This window comes from Chelonoidis abingdonii, chromosome 11, assembly GCF_003597395.2.
Source record: "Chelonoidis abingdonii isolate Lonesome George chromosome 11, CheloAbing_2.0, whole genome shotgun sequence".
Taxonomy (NCBI): Eukaryota; Metazoa; Chordata; order Testudines; family Testudinidae; genus Chelonoidis; species Chelonoidis abingdonii.
In genome coordinates, this window is record NC_133779.1 from 25,525,894 (window position 1) to 25,533,824 (window position 7,931).

General features: G+C 48.5%; 4 protein-coding genes and 1 long non-coding RNA gene across 5 annotated transcripts in view; 2 read left to right on the forward strand and 3 right to left on the reverse strand.

Moving 5' to 3' along the window:
* LOC116824745 (uncharacterized) overlaps positions 1–7,931 on the forward strand; it is an 864,335-nt gene that overhangs the window by 530,461 nt on the left and 325,943 nt on the right. The window lies entirely within an intron of this gene.
* The window catches only part of LOC116829256 (uncharacterized), a 385,131-nt gene that overhangs the window by 230,187 nt on the left and 147,013 nt on the right, over positions 1–7,931 (reverse strand). The window lies entirely within an intron of this gene.
* LOC116824014 (uncharacterized) overlaps positions 1–7,931 on the forward strand; it is a 585,485-nt gene that overhangs the window by 139,220 nt on the left and 438,334 nt on the right.
* Positions 1–7,931, reverse strand: part of LOC142047429 (uncharacterized) — a 252,647-nt gene that overhangs the window by 130,831 nt on the left and 113,885 nt on the right. The window lies entirely within an intron of this gene.
* On the reverse strand, positions 2,494–5,290 carry LOC116824016 (uncharacterized). Its single transcript, XR_004373553.2, has 2 exons — positions 3,466–5,290; positions 2,494–3,433 (listed from the first exon to the last, which is right to left on the reverse strand). It is a non-coding gene; the product is annotated as an uncharacterized LOC116824016 (long non-coding RNA).

Below are 7,931 nucleotides of genomic sequence, written 5' to 3' on the forward strand. Positions count from 1 at the left end.
GGGGGGGGGTGGTGGGGGGGGGTGGGGGGAGTCCAGGGGCTGGGGGAGTGGGGACTGATGGGGTGGGGATCTATGTCCAGCTGGTTGGGGCTCAGTGGGGTGGGGGGCTTCTAGGTGGGGTCCAGGTGTAGGGGGATGGGGCTTGTCTGGGTGAGGGGTTGATGGGAGAGCCCCAGCTGCTGCCAGGGGGATGCTACATGCCAGGCCCCCCCACTTCCCCCCGCAATTCCCCTATTCCCTTATCTTCTCCATCCCCCTCCCTTCACTCCCACATGCCTGTCCCCCTGCTCTATTCCATGCAGAATCCTCCCCAGGAGTAAAAAGAGAGACGGGACAGTAACTGGTTAAAAGACAGGAAACAGGGTAGGAATCAATGGTCAGTTTTCACAGTAGAGAGAGGTAAAGAGTGGGGTCCCCCAAAGATCTGTACTGGGCCCACTCTTGTTCAACATATTCATAAATGAGCTGGAAACACTGAGGTGGCAAAGTTTGCAGATGATGCAAAGTTACCCAAGATAGTGAAATCCAAAGCAGATTGTGAAGAGGTGCTAAAAAATGGGGTGATTGAATTTCATCTGCCATGTTGTTGCCCGGGCTTCATAAATGCAAAGTAATGCAGATTAGACAACATAATCCCACCTCTACATATCAAAGGATGGTGTGTAAATTAGCTGTTACCACTCAAGAAAGAGATCTTGGTGTCATTGCTGACGGCTGTCTGAAAACATCCACTCAATGTGGCATGACAGTGAAAAAAGCTGACAAAATGCTAGGAACCATTCATGCAGTGGTAGGTAATAAGGCAGAAAATATCATCATGCCACTAGATAAATCCATGCCGTGTCCCACCCTAAATACTGCATGCAGTTCTGGTCACCCCATCTCAAAAAGGGATATATTAGAATTGGAAAAGGTGCGGAGAAGGACAACAAAAATGATGAGTGTTATGGAGCAGCATATGAGGAAAGATGAAACAGTCTGAGCGGGTTCAGCTTGGAAAAGAGACAACTAAGGTGCGATATGCTAGAGGTCTATAAAATCATGACTGGTGTGGAGCAAGTGGATCAGGAAGTTATTAACCCCTTCACAGAACACAGAAACCAAGGGTCATGTGATGAAATTAATAGGCAGCAGATTTATAACAAAGAAAAGGAAGTACTTTTTCATACAAGGCACAATCATCCTGTGGAAAAAATTAGGTAAGTTCATGGAGAATGGGTCCATCAATGGCTTTGCTAAGATGGTCAGAGATGCAACCCCATGCTCTGCGTGGCCCTAAGCCTCTGACTGCAACGTGCTGTGAGTACCTGTATCTTCTGTTCACTCCCTCTGAAGCATCTGGGCTTGGCTACTACCAGAAGACAGGATACTGGACCAGATGGGACCACTGTTCTGACCCAGTGTGGCCGTTCTTCTGTTCTTATCAGTTTGGCTTTTGCTGATCTGAAGTTCCAAGTTGTACGGTTATTCCCTTGGTTAATACTGCTCTCCGAAACGGGCAGTGTGCGCTGTACACCAGCTGAGCTACATGCCATAATCAGAACCAGAGTTTGAGCCGCAGTTGTGTGCAGGAAAATGTTATCAGAGCAAGGTGCTTTTGGTCAAAAGCTTGTTTCAGGAGGGCTCTAGCTCAGGAATCTCTGGAGCAATTAGCCTCATCTTCAGACCACTAACCCTGCCCTGCACCCACACACTGAGCAGTGTATTTCAGGACAATGCGAGTAAGCATGTAAATTGTAGAGAAATTAGAATAGTTGGCCTTTAAACAGCCAACAGGCTTTTTCAGGTACAGGGAGATTAGTGAAAGCTCCATAGCCTGTCAACATGCTTCATTCCTCAGAAGGGATCAGTCCTGGGATCCTCGTCTCTCTCAGGTGGCTTACATAATATAAGAACATAAGACTGGCTATACTGTGTCAGACCAATGGTCCATCTAACCCAGTCTGCTGCCTGAGTGACCAGTGCCAGAGGGTCAGAGGGAGTGAACACAACATGCTTGTTGACCTGAAAGGTGATGAACTTCCACCCTTACCTTTAAATTTCATTATTGTTGATTCCAGCTTACCACACCTCCCCTGAGGTCTCCAGGCAAATCAGCTGTGAACCACTCCTTCGATACTCCAGCTGAATTGAGGCAGACTTTGGGCCCATGTCAGTTTGGAAAAGGCCCACTTAACCCAGCAGGTTTCTCAAAGTATCCATTGTTGTAAACCGCATGAAGTATGCATATGCGAACCCCAACAATATCAAAACTGAAAAAAACACAAGGCCAGTTCTGGAGAGGATTCCAGAGCCAGGCCTGAGGGTTAAACAGCTGCGCTCTAACAGCTGGCCTCCTCAGCATCCATAAAAATAACTGGCTGCAAAAACAGAACAAAAACAAAATTAAAAAAACAAAACCAACCAACCCACCCAGAAAAGCTACCGTCATGCATCCATCTTCTGCCCGATGTGACATCTTTGCTTTGCAAACAAGAGAACTGGGGAACACTGTGACTGTTATACCAACTGAATAAAAAGTTACACATCTTGGCTCAGATAACTTTCCTCTTAACAGAAGATTTATTTTAAAGCTTATCAAAATAAATTCCATTTGAAATAGAAATAATTACAGTCTATCCTGGGTCTCTATTCTCACACATGCTATTTCTCTCACATATTCCCCCACTCTAATTCCTTTGGAGTGAGGGTTTAATTTCAGGATTAGCCTCCATTTCCTGTATAGTAGGAGGGGGCAGGGAGAGAAGAAGAAAACTTTGAGGTTTATAATATAATTCAGGTTATCACATAGTCAGTCTCTTATTTTACACTAATTTACTTCATGTTTAATTCCATTTTCACCGGTAAAAATTTAAGATGACAAAACATTAATCTATAGGGCTGTTTCCACCCAGTGAGCTTTGTGTGAAGTCACATTCTACCATAACCTAGGAGCCTTCCATTTCTGAGAGTTCATTTCTCCCTGGGGCTTCTCCCATGAGTGAGGGTGGAAGGGGTCTCACACAACGTGGGAAGGCTGCATCATGAGAAAAACCACCTGTGCTCTATTTTCACACTTTCTAATCCTTCGAAGTAGCAGCAGGAGGAGAAGTGATACATTAGACTAGAACAAAATGAAGAAACAAAACCAGAGACTCTGGCCTCAGCATTCATGTATCCTGCAGTCTGAACTTGGAATCGGATACATTCCCTCATTGGCTACCATCATTTGCCAGCATGGAAGTGCTTCTTGTCCAACAAGGCAGCCAGATTGGGACCCATAGGCATGGAATGGCTCCAAAGGAAGCTCCTCCACTCCTGTCTGTTTCTGGCAAGTCTTTGGCTGGTTCCCAAGCTGTGCCCCAGGTTTTTCAGCTCGACTTCCACAGCTCTTTGACATGTTTATGGGCAGCTTCGTTTTCGCTTGCCTTTAGGTGTCCATCTTATTGCTGTTCTGGTGATGGAATCAGTTTCCTTCCGAAGCACATGGACAATCTATCTCCAGCACCTCCCGGCAATGATGGTACACAGATCCTCTTGGCTGCACTGTATCAACAGATCTTGGTTTGAGATTGTTCTGGGCCAAAAGATGCACAGGATTTTTCTGAGCCAGGCTGTATGGAAGGCAGACAGTTTGGACATGTCAGACTTTCTCATTCCCCTGCATTTGGCACTATAAAGTCATGTTGAAAATACTCAGCTCTGTTAAATCTTGAGTTTGGTTTTGGTGTTGTATTTTGATGATTTCCAGATTGTATTTAAGCTCCTGAAGGTGTTCCTGGCTTTACTGATTTTGTTCTGGATGTCCTGGCTTGTTCCATCGTCCTGGCTGATGGTGCTACTCATAGAAAGTATCTTTCTATGTTGGTGGGAACATAATCATCTATCTGTACTGGTGATGCTGAGGCAATATTAAAGGTCATGAGATCCATCTTATTGTGGTTTATTTTCAGTCCAATTTTCTGGCTGAAGGTGTCGAGTCCATTTGTTTTTTTCTTGTATATGGTGTTGGGTATGTGATAGCAGAGCGAGATCATCTGCGAAGTCCAGATCTTCAAGGGATGAGAAGGGTGTCCATTTAATGCCTCTTGGCATGTCTTCTGTTGTACGCTGCATTACCCAGCCGATGGCAACACTGAAGAGTATTTCAGACACGACACACCCCTGACATACTCCTGTTTTGACTTTGAAACTGCACTCACTGTGATCAACACTGCATGTGAAGTTGAAATAGTGAGGTATAACTCCCCCAAATATGCCCATTTCTTTCTTTAATCTGGTGGCACAGATTTTAATTAGGGACTAAATTCAGGTGCGGCTCAGAATCCCTGTAAAACACCAAATGTCAGGTCTCTATTAAAAATAGGTCTCTTTCTGCAGCTATATCACATTCAACAGGGATTTCATTTTCTACACATTTGCAGCATCTCCCAGGGGGGAGCTGAAGAGAAATGTCACTTCCATTTTCCCATCCCTACCTAGATAGGGATTGCATTTCCCAAATAATAGGCAACATGCACCTGATTAGGAAGGGGAGATCTTCAGGAGCGACCTCCTGCAGGGCCTGGGCCACAACTGCTTTGGGAGCCAAACATATGGGTATTTCACCTAGTTCCAAGTCATTTACTGGGGAATCCTCTTCCCAGCCCTTTAGAAAAAATATTGACCTAACCAACTGAACAACAGTGTGATCATATGCATTTGTTTCCATAATTTGTGCTTTGGTGTTTTTCACTATTTCAGAATGGAAAGTAAAAGTGCTACCGTCTCCTTGGTAGCACGCCCAACAGATTGGAATATTCTCTCCTGATAATCTAACTGCACTTGAACTTCCCCTGGGACATCATGGAGGGGAGGGGGAAAGAAAAAAATATCATAAGAAATTACTGTTTTAGCAAATGGTCCCTTGTCTCAAAGTCCCAAACAAATCTGAGTGACATGCTGCCAAATAAAACTAATATGCAGCTATGGAACCAAAGGGTGTTCAGGAAAGCGAGAAACCTGCAACACCAAGAAGCGTAAGATAGTCCTGTGGGAATTCTGTGCTACACATGAATTCGGCACGTGTACAGTGGCTCTGAATTCCTCCAGATGTAATTGAGACACTTTCAGTTTCATATAAAATGAAATTCCAGAGCAGGTTACAACTAATGACTCAAAATAAGAACAGAATCTTGCCCTGCATTCTCCTCCAATGTGTTCAAACCTGCTTCAAACACCATCACCTTATTACAAGACATTTCCCATCATCATAACAGGGGAAAACAGCCAACCTTCGTGCCTGTAAACAAAACTCCCAGAGCAACAGGAAAAAGGGGGCAGGACAGGAGAGGATGGGGGGTCCCCAGGGGAGGGGGCCGTGGTAAATCCGAGGGGATCTCAGCCCCCACTTCTCTCCCTGCTCCTCGGGGGTCACCTGCTCTTCTCCTCCCCCGGCCATGTCCGCGCTGCACAAACATTTTCTACCCACCCCTTTCCCAGGTCTCCCCCCACAGCCCGGTCTCAACCCCTCCCCGGCAGGCCCCGCATTGATACTTTGATATGGGAAGGGCACCCTAAGCAGCAAATTAAGACAGAGCAGTTTTTCCCCAGACACCTCCTCAGTTTCCAGTCCAAGGCCTGGCACCCTCCTACCTCACAGGGTCCTACTGCCTGGCTCCAGCCCAAACCCAGACACTACACTGCAATTAAACAGCTCCTTCTCCTGAGCCCCGTGAGCCTGAGTCAGCTGGCATGGGCCAGCTAGGGGGTTTGAATGGCAGGGTAGAGATACCCTTGGTGTCTGTTCAGCATCTGTCACAATGGAGACCCCGATCTTGGTCGGTGTCTGTGCAGAGTCTGGCACAACAGTCAGGATTCTGCAACTCCCAGCATTACAGGATCCCGGATTTTGTTTGGGGTCCCTGCAACATCTGGCAAAATGTGGGAGCAGGATCTCTGTTAGGGTCCGTGCAGTGCCCAGTACAGTGGTGGGGTGTGATCTGGGTTGGGGTCAGTGCAGGGCCAGGCCCGACGGGGACACAGATCTCAGTTGGGGTCTCTGAAGTGCCCAGCACAATGGAGCCAGCAATCTGGGCCGCAGACGTGCGCTGCCTGGCACAAGGGAGGTCTTGATCTCAGTCCAGGTCTCAGTTTTAGCTGGCACAACAGTGGGGTCTGATCTCACTTGGGGTCTCTGCAGGGCCTGGAAAAAGAGAGCTAAGTTCCCTCTAAGCTGTGTGGCTGTGAAGGGTTCAGGGCTGCGGCGGGGAGAGATCCCTCTCCCTCAACCCCAGACCTGCCGTGGTGGGGAGAGGCGGGAAAAGACACTCTCCCCCAAGCCAAAGCTGCTGCAGCCGGGCACAGGTGCCTCTTCGCAGTCCTGGATCTGCCGCAGCAGGGAGAGGTGAGGGGAGACGCTCTCCCCCAGTCCTGGAGCTGCCACAGTGGGAAGAGGCACCTTCCCAACCAGCCCCAACCCGGATGCTGCTGCAGGGGGAGAGGGCTGGAGAGAGTCTGCACCCCCAGCCAGAGCCCTCATCCCCGGCCCCCCATCCAACCCTCTACCCCGGCCCTTCATCCCCTGCCACACGCCGAACCCCTCGGCCCTGCCCCCGCCGCACATCACCTCCACATCGAGGCACATAACAAAATTCATTCTGCGCATGCATGGGAAAAATGGGTCTGTGATGTCAGTCGGGGTCTTGACTTCTGTGGCACAATAGGGACCCTGATCTCGGACCCTGCACCAGGCTGAATGAGAGCCCCAAACCTGGCCAAGGTCTGTGCAGCAGCTGGCACACCAGGGGACCCTGAGCTCAGGCCAGATCAGAGCCACGTTCAGTGCAATAGGAGCCCTGACACAGTCTGTGCTACGTTTGTCACAAGGGGGATCCAGCTCTGGGTTAGGGTCTGGCCAGAGCCTTCCACAATGGGGGGGTCTGTGCCATCTCCAGCACATCAGGGGCCCTGATCTCCATCTGGGTTTGTACAGGGAGGGATGGGGGGAAATACAGGGCCTGATCTGGGGGAGGGGGTGGGATTCCAAGCATCGGATTAAGGAAGCCTGAGAGCAGAGGTAACCCTGCAACCTCCAACACGGAGAAAGAATCAGGCAACAGGTTTCCTCCAAAACAGGCGAAGAGGCTGCAATTAAAACTCACCAGGGAGGATTTTTTTAAATCAGAGCTGGATAAAAACACAGGAAGTGGTAACATCTGATGTTTGGAATCGGTATTTAGTAACAAAAAGAAAAAGCTGCAAATACAAGGAACTTTAGCATCCTTCTCAGTGGCTAGAGGAAAGTGAGAACAGTTTGAGGACTTTTCCAGCAGTAGCTGACACAAGGGAAAGGTAAAATTTGAAAGGATTTCAGGTCAATCTTTGATAGCTAGAGAGAAAAGGGCAAAATTCACAAGGATTTTATGTTAATCAATATTCAAGAGGTTGAGGAATGAGCAACACCTGAGGAGATATGATGTTCTCGAGAGGGGAAAATCTCCCGGGATAAGAAATCAGTCAGACACCTGGGGAGAAAAGCGGGACGGTTTCCAAGCATTTGAGATCAGTATTTCAGACGGCAGGAGAAAATGGGGCACAAACTAAATATTTGCCAATATAAGGGAGAAGCATCAACATTGGGGGAGATTTTCTGTCACCGTTCAACAGTTCAAGGGAAAAGGGGAGAAATTTGGGGGTGTTATACAGCGATATTCAATCGACGGCAGAATGGGATGGTTTCCCCTTCCCCCACATTCACAGGGCCGGGGGGGAGCCCCGGACAATGGGGGTTTCACAGGGGAAAGGAGGGGGCTGCGGTCCGAAGGTCACTGGCTGTGGGGAGGGGCTGGCAATGGGGTCTGGGAATGTGACTAGCAGGTGCTGGAGGGGGAAGTAGCTGGACTGGGAAACCTGGGGCTGGGCCATCTCCATGGGGGACACTTGCTCCTCCCTCCCCCTCCTGGCCCTTCCCA